The sequence below is a fragment of the Eufriesea mexicana genome, unplaced genomic scaffold (genome assembly GCF_001483705.2).
Source record: "Eufriesea mexicana isolate 0111107269 unplaced genomic scaffold, ASM148370v2 scaffold1481, whole genome shotgun sequence".
Classification (NCBI taxonomy): domain Eukaryota; kingdom Metazoa; phylum Arthropoda; class Insecta; order Hymenoptera; family Apidae; genus Eufriesea; species Eufriesea mexicana.
This window is the reverse complement of record NW_016909586.1, coordinates 322,885-331,853: the sequence shown is the minus strand read 5'-3', so window position 1 is coordinate 331,853 and position 8,969 is coordinate 322,885.

The following is an 8,969-nucleotide window of genomic DNA, read 5'->3' as shown; positions in this document are numbered from 1 at the left end:
CAAACGTAGCCTACCAAAACCTAACTTGCCACGATCATTATTGCTGGTCTGCACAGATCAAAGCAGAATACACTACAGCGCTGGAGAGTGCAGAAATCCGCCGCTCTGAAGTCAAATTACAAGAGAGAAAGGTATCCTCGCCCAACCTGACATAACCAAATCTAGCCAAACGAAGCCTGACACAACCTATCGTGCTGAGACAACCGTCGCTGGCATGCGCAGCGCCAGGCAGAGCACATTAGAGCACAGTAGATTGCAGAAACCCTCCGAATATCAGTACATCGCGCAAAAGTCAAAGCTATCCTAACCTAGCGTATCCAAACGTAACACAAGTGGACGCAGCCTAACCCAACCTATCATGCCGAGACCACCACTGCTGGCCTACATAGATCAAAGCAGAATATACTACTGCACTGTGGGGCACAGAAAGCCACCAAATAGCGGTGTAAAGCGCAAAAGTCAAAGGTACCTTAACATAACCTGACCTAACCTCACCTAACCAAACGCAGAATAACTGAACCTTGCGGGACGACACCTCTATTGCTTGCCTCCCTCGGGCCAAACAGAATATATTAGGGCACAGCAGAGCGCAGAGGTCCACCGAGTAGCAGTGCCTAACGAAAGAGTCAATGCGACCCTAACCAAACGTAACCAAACCTAACCTAACCAAACGTAAACTAACTCTGCCTATAGTGCCACGACCACTACTGCTGGCCTCCCCGGGGTTGAGCAGTGTATAGTAGAGCACTGGAGAGCGGAGAAATCCACCGAGTAGCAGTGTATAGCACAAAAGTCAAAGTTAACCTGTCCTAACCTATCCAAACTTAACCTATACGGATGCAGCGCAACTGAGCCTAACGTGCTTAGACCACATACGCTGTGCTCCGCTGCGCCATTCAGAACACATTAGAGCACAGTAGAGCACAGAAATCCACCGAATAGCAGTGCCCAGCACTTAAGTGAAAGCTATAGTGTCCAGACCTAAACAAACCCTGACTAACCTAACGTGACCTAACCCTACCAAACGTGCTACGAGCGCTATTGCTAGCCTCTCGAGTGACAAGCAGATGCTAGTAGAGCAATGCAGTGCACAGGTATCGACCGAACAGCAGTGTATAGCACTAGAGACAAACATACCCTAACCAAACCTATCCTATCCTGGCCAGGCCAAGCGTAACATGACTCAACCTAGCGTACCGGGACCACTATTGCTGGCCTCCCCAAAGGCCAACAGCACACATTAGAGCACAGTAGAGGGCAGAAATCCACAGTGTTGCAGTTTATAGCACAGAAGTCAAAGATATCCCATCCTAACATAACCATACGTAACCTAACAGAAAATAATATAACTCGACCCAGCGTTCCGAGACAATTATTGCTGCCCTCCCCAGAGACGTGTAGATCAGGCTAGAGCACAGTAGACAGCAGAAATACACCTAATTGCAGCGCCTAGCACGTAAGTAGGAGCTACCTTTACCTAACTTATCCTAACCTCACATAGACGAACGTAACCTACCTCAACATATCGCACCGAGAATACTATTGCTGGCATTTCCTGTGCAAAGCTGAACATACTAGAGCACAGCTGAGTGCTGAAATCCACCGAGTAGCAGTGCATAGCAGGAAGGCCAAAGCCATCATGACCAAACACATCCCCACTTATCGTACCCTAACGTATCCAGACTCAAACAAACGCGTCGGTGCCACACTTTCTGGCCACCTCAGAGCAAAGCAGAGCATATCGGATGACAGTGGAGCGCAGAAAGCCAACGAACAGCAGTGTATAGCACAAAAGTCAATGCTGTCCAGGCCAAACTTGAACAAACATAACATAACCAAACCTAGCCTAATACAAAATAACATGCCGATGCCGCTATTGCTCGCCTTCCCAGAGCCATGCGGAATATACTTGAGCGCAGTAGAGAGAAGAAATCCGCCGCACTGCTGTGCAATGCACAAAAGTCAAACATATCTTAACCTAACCTGATCAAACGTAATCTAACCACGCGAAGCATAACTAACCATGTCATGCCGATACCGCTCTTTCACGCCAACCCAGAGCCAAACTGAACATACTAGAACACAGTGGTGTGCACGAGTCCTCCGAATAGCAGTATGGAGCACAAAAGTCAAAGCCATAGCCTACTAACCTATCCAATCGTGTCGTAACCAAACGTAAGCTAACAGAACCTAACGTGACGCGACCACGATTGCTGGCCTCCGAAGAGCCAAGCAGAACATACACGTGGATAGTAGGACGCAGAAATCCATAGAATCGCTGTGTATATCAGAATAGGCTAAGATACCCAAACCTAACCCATTCAAACGGAACATATCCAAGCATAGTATAACCCAACACAAAGTGCCGTGACCATTATTGCTGTACTCTTCATGGCCAAGCAGAATATAGCAGAGCACTGGAGAGCGGAGGAATGAACCGTATAACAGTGTGTACCACGAAGGTCAAAGCTATCCAGAAGTGGCCGAAACAAACGCAACCCTGTCAAACATAGCCTAACTTAAACTGACGTGCCCAGACCACCATTACTGGCCTCCACTGCGTCGAGCAGAGTATAGTAGAGCCATGTAAGCCGTAGAAAGCCACAAAACAGCAATGTGTAGCACAGAAATCAAAGATATCTTAACCTAACCAGACCCAACCTGACCTCACCAAACGTAGAATAGCTAAATCTAAGGTGCCGGGACATCTATTACTGGCCTCCCCAGAGCCGAGCTGAAAATGTTAGAGCAACATGCAGCGCATAATTTCACAGAATAGCAGTGCATAGCACAAAAGTCAAAGCCGTCCTAATCAAACCTATTGTAACCTAACCTAGCCAAACGTCACATAACACGACCTATCGTGCCACGACCATTACTGCTGGCCTCCCCAATGACAAGCAGAGCATACTGGAGCAATGTAGAGGGCAGATATCCACCAAATAGCGGTGCACACCACAAGATACATAGTTACCATAACCTAACCCAACCAAACCCAACATAGCCACACGTCATCTATCTGAATCTAACTTGCCGACACCACTGTTGGTGGCCTACCCAGAGCCAAGCAGAACATACTGGAACACAGTTGAGAGCAGAGGCCCACCGAACATCAGTGTATACCAGGTAAGCCAAAGATATCCATACCTAACCCAGACTAACATAGCTTACCAAACGTTGCATAGCACAACCTATCTTGCCTGAAACATTATTGCTGGCCTGCCCATATACTAGCAGAGTATAGTGGAGCTATACGGAGCACAGAAACACACCGGATTGCAGTACAGGGCGAGAAGGTCGATGTTAACCGCTCCTAACTTATCTAAACGTAGCATAGCCAAACGTAGCTTAACTCAACATAAAGTGCAGAGAATACTATTGCCGGCCTCCCGGAGAGCAAATTAGAGGAGAGTAGAGCGCAGGGGTCCATCGAATGGTAGTGTATAGCACGAAAGTCAAAGACAACCTATAATAACCAAACAGCCTATCCAAGCCGGATGTAACCTAACCCAACCTAATGCGCCGCGGCCACAATTTTTGGCATTCCCAGATAAAAGCAGGGAATATTAGATCGCAGTAGAGCGCAGAGATCCACGGAATAGCGGTGTGAAGGAAAAGAGTCAAGGCTACACTTACAAAACCAGACGTAGCACAACCAAACGCAACCTAACACAGACTAACGTGCCGAGACCAACACTGCTTGCATCCCAATAGCCAAGCAGAACACACTATAGCACAGAAGATCCGAGAAATTCCACGTATTGCAGCGTATAGCACAATGGTCAAAGCCATCCTATCCGAACGTAGCCAAACGGGAAGATACTAATCGCAGAATAACTCCTCCTAACGTGCAGAGACCTCTACTGCTTCCATTCAGAGAGCCAAACGGAACACACTATAGCACACTAGAGAGCAGAAGTCTACCGAAAGACTGCCTATACCATGGTTGTCAAAGCAATCCAAACCTAACTCAAACTAACATAACCGCAACCAACCCAGCCCAACACAAACTGACGCGCAGAGACCACTATTACTGGCCTCCTCAGGGTCGTGCAGCGTACAGTAGAGGAACATAGGGCGTAGAAACCCTCCGAATAGCGGTGTCCATCATAAAAGTCAAAGATCTTCTATCCTATCCCTACAAATCGTAACATTACCAAAGGTAGCCTGGCACAACCTATCGTGCCATAACAACAATGGCTGGCCTCCGCATAGTCAAGCAGAGTATAGTAAGGCGCAATAGGGCACAGGAAGCCACCTAATAGCAACGTATAGTACAACAGTTAAAGATAGCCTGACCTAAACAAGCCTAACCTGAGCTGACCGAGCGTAGGGTAGCTAAACCTAACGGACCGCGACCAATATTGCTGGCTCCCTAGAGGCAAGCAGAATATGATAGTGTAGAGTATAGTTCTGGAGTCCATAGAACATCTGTGTTGTGCACATTTGTCATAGCTATTCTAACCTAACCCAAACTAACCTGACCAAGCAGAACGTAACGTAACTCAATCTATCCTGCCTAGGCCACTACATCTGGCGTCCCCAGAGCAAAGCATAATATACTATAGCACAGAAGAGCGCAAAATTCAGACACACCGGGGTGTAAAGCAGAAAATATAAACATATCCAAACGTAACATGACATAACCTAACCCTACCGAACCTAACCATACCCAATGTATTCTGCCTAGTCAATTATTGCTGTACTTCACATAGACAATCAGGGCATATTAGAGAAGAGTAGAACGCAAATGTTCATAGAATGGCAGTGTATGGTATGAAAGTCAAAGATGGCCTAAGCTAATGCAAACAAACCTAACCAACCCGAACGGAGCATACCACGACGTAACACGCCGCGGCCAATATTTCCGGTATCCCAGAGCAAAGCAGGGCATACGGAATCACAGTAGAGCGCCGAAATCCATCGAATACCAGCGTATAGCGCAAAAGTCAAAGCAAAACTATCATAACACATCGAATCGTAACATAAGCAGACGTAACGGAACCCATGCAGACGCTCCACGACCGCTATTGCTAGCCTTCCCAGAGTTCAGCAGAGCACGGTAGGGCAATATAGAGCACAGAAACTCTCCGAATATCGGTGTATATCACAAGAGTCAAAGCTGTCCTATCCTAACATGACCTGTCGTAACGACACCAAACATTGCCTAACACAGCCTATCGTGCCATGGACACTATTGCTGGCCGTCCTGGAGCCGAGCAGAGTACTGTAGAGCACAGTAGAGCGCAAATGGCCACCAAATAGTAATGTACAGCACAAAAGTCAAAGATATCCTGACCAAACCAGACATAACCCAACCTAAACAAACGTAGAATTAGTAGACGTGACGTGCCGCGAAGACTATTGTTGTCTTCCACAGAGACAAGAAGAATACGATAGATCACAGTAGAGCACAGATGTCCATATAATATCAGTGCGGAGCACATATGTCAGGGCTACCCTAACCTAACCCAACGTAACCTAACCAAACCAAACGTAATCTAACAGAATCAAACATGTTGCGACCAGTATTGCTGGCCTCCACAGAGCCAAGCAGAGCATAGTAGAGGAGAGTAGAGCGCAAAATCCATTGAATTGCAGTGTATAGCACAATAGTCAGAGACATCCGTACCAAATGCAGCCAAACCTGAACTAACCAAAGGTAACATAACTAAACCTAACGTGCCCAGAGCAATATTTCCGGCCTTCCTAGCGCCGATCGGAACATATTAGTGCACACTAGGTAGCAGGTATCGACCGAGTAGTCGTGTGCAGCACAAAGGACAGAGCCATCCTAGCCAAACTTAACCTAACCTAACCTAACCGAGGGAAACATATCTCAACAAAGTCTGCCATGACTGCCATTGCTGGCCTCCCCAGAGAAAAGCAGGTGCTAGCAGAGCAACGCAGTGCGCAGGTATCGACCGAAAAGCTGCGTATAGCGCAGAAGTAAAAGCTACCTTATCCTAACGTAACCAAACGTGTCGTAAACGAACGTAACAAGACTCAGCCTAACGTGCCGCGACAACTATTGCTGGACTCCCGAGAGCCAAGCGGAACATACAAGAGGACAGTAGAGCGTTGATATCCTCCGAATAGCAGTGTATATTGCAAAAGTCTTAACCATCAGCTCCTACTATGTCCAATCGTATAATAACCGAACGTAAACAAGCACAACCTAACGTGACGCGACCACAACTGCTGTGCTGCCCAGAGCCAAGCAGAACATGTTGGGGCAATGTAGAGCGCTGAAGTAACCCGAACAACAGTTTACACCAGGAACGTCAAAGCAATCCGAACCTAACCGAAACTAACGCAGACTTACCGAAAGTAGCATAACAAAACCTAACCTGCCGAGATCACTGTTACTGGCTTCCCCGGAGTCGAGCTGGGCGTGATAGAGCAACGTAGAGCGCAGAAATCCTCAGAATAGCTTTGTATAGTAAAAAAGTCAAAGCTTTCATCGCCAAACCTAACCTAACCTAGCCAAGCCAACTGTAACGTAACTCAACATAGCACGCCGGGACGATTACTGCTGGCCACCCCAAAGCCAAGAGGAACGCATTACATCACAGCAGAGCGCAGAAATCCACCGGATATGAGTGTATAGCAAAAAAGTGGAAGATAACCTAAACTAACCAAACGTAGAAGAACTAAACCGAACTAGCCGAGAACTGTATTGCTGCCCTCCACACAGCCAAGCAGCGCATATTAGTGAACAGTCGAGCGCAGAAATGAACCGAATAGCAGTATATACCGCAAAAGTCAAGGCCAACCAAGTCAAATCAAACCTAACCTAAACCAACCGAATGTAACCTAACATAACCTAACGTGCGACGACCGCCATTGCTGGCGTCCCCAGTTTCGCGTAGAGCATTGTAGAGTATCGGAGAGCGCAGAAGTCGGCTAGCGAGATGGGCACTGCAGAAAAGGCAAAGATATCCTGTCTCAACGTAACCAAACATAACATACCCAAAAGTAACCTAACACAATCTAACGTGCCTACAACAATATCGCTGGCCACCTCTTCGCCAAGCTGAACGTATTGAAGGAGAATGGAGCGCGGGCGCCAGTGGAATGGCAGTGTACAGCTGAAAGGTCAAAGCTATCCAAGCCTCACCCATGTTACCATAATATAGCCAAACGTAACCTAACTCAACCTAACGCGCCACGGCCGCTATGGCTGACCTCACGAGAGCTAAGCAGAGTATAGCAGAACTATGTGGATCTCTGAAGTCAACCGAGCAGCAGTGTATAGCACAAGCAACAAAGATGTCCTAACATTTCCAAGCGCAAAACACCTCAACTTAGTTAGCCGAGAGCACTATTCCTGCGTCCACAGGGACAAGTATATTGTGGCAGCTGACAGAAGAGCGCAGACATCAATAGGATAGCAGTGTGCAGAGCAAAAATTGAAGCTGTCCTATTCTAACGCAACGTAACCTGACGTAGCCAAACGCACCCTAACACAATCCGACGTGCCGAGACCACTGTGGCTGGCCCCCCATGGTAAAGCAGAACGTATGAGGTGATAGTCGACCGCAGAAATCCATAGCATCGCAATGTATAGCACAGGAGTCAAAGCTTCCTGTTCTAACCTAGTCAAACGTAAAGTTGCCTATCTGAACCTATCCCATTCTAGCGTGCCAAGGACGCTAGATATTGCTACCCTCCCATAAGCAGTGCAGTACGTATGGGCGTAGAGTAGGCCGCAGAAATCCATAGTGTCGCAGTGTACAGCACAGATGTCAAGGATACCCTATCCAAACATAGCGATGCGTGACATAACCGAACGTGGCATAGCCCTACCTACCGTGCCGCGAACACTATTGCTGGCCTCCCCGTTGTCAAGCAGTACGTTGTAGAGGAGAGTAGCGCACATAAATCCACAGAAGCGCAGTGTACAGCGGAAAAGTCAGAGCTACACATAGCGACCTTATCCTAACATAGCTTAACCGTACGTAACCTAATTCAACCTGTCGCGCCTGGACCATTGTAGGTGGCCTCCCCAGAGCCAAGCAGGGTATGGCACAGCAGCGTAGGACACAGAAGTGGACCAAACGGCAGTGTAAAGCGCAAAAGTCAAAGCTATCCTCTCCTAACCTAACCTAACCTAACCTGACCAAGAGCAGCATAACGCATCCTTTCCTGTCGCGGCCACTATTGCTGGCATCCACAGAGTCGGGCAGACTATAGTAGAGCAATATAGAGAGCAGGAATCAACCGAATAGTTGTGTACACCTCAAAAGTCGAATGTATTCAGTCCTAACCTATCCAAACGAAATACAATCAAACGCATTGTAACCTAACCTAATGCGCCGAGGCCACTATTTCTGGAACCCTCATGGCCAAGCAGAATATTCTAGAGCACAGTGGAGCCCAGAGAGCCACCAAATAGCAGCGTATGGCACAAAAGGCAAATGTATCATAAAATAACCAGACATAACCTATGCTAACCAAACGTGAACTAAATCAACCTAGCGAGACGAGATCAATATTTCTGCCTTCTCCAGTGCCAAGCAGTACATACTAGAGCACAGTAGAGCGCAGAAATCCAACGAATAACAGCGTACAACGCAAAAGTTTGAGGCTTCGTAACCAAACCTAACGCAATCTGGCCTGGCCAAACGTAGCCTAACCCAACGTATCGTATAGCGCCCACTATTGCAGGCAACCCCAAGGTCGAGGAGAGCATACTAGAGCAATGTGGAGCGCAGGAATCAACCGAATATCTCTGTATAGTCAAAAAGTCCACGTGACACTATCCTAACCAAACAAAACGTATCAAAACCAAGCGCAACATTATCAAACCTAACGTGCCTACATCACTACTGCTGACCTCACCATAGCCAAGCAGAGCACACTAGGGCATAGTAGACCACAGCAATCTGCGTCGATGCAGTGTAAAGCACGAAAGTAGAGACAACCTTACCTAACTTTGCCTTTCCTAAACCATCCAAACGAAGCAT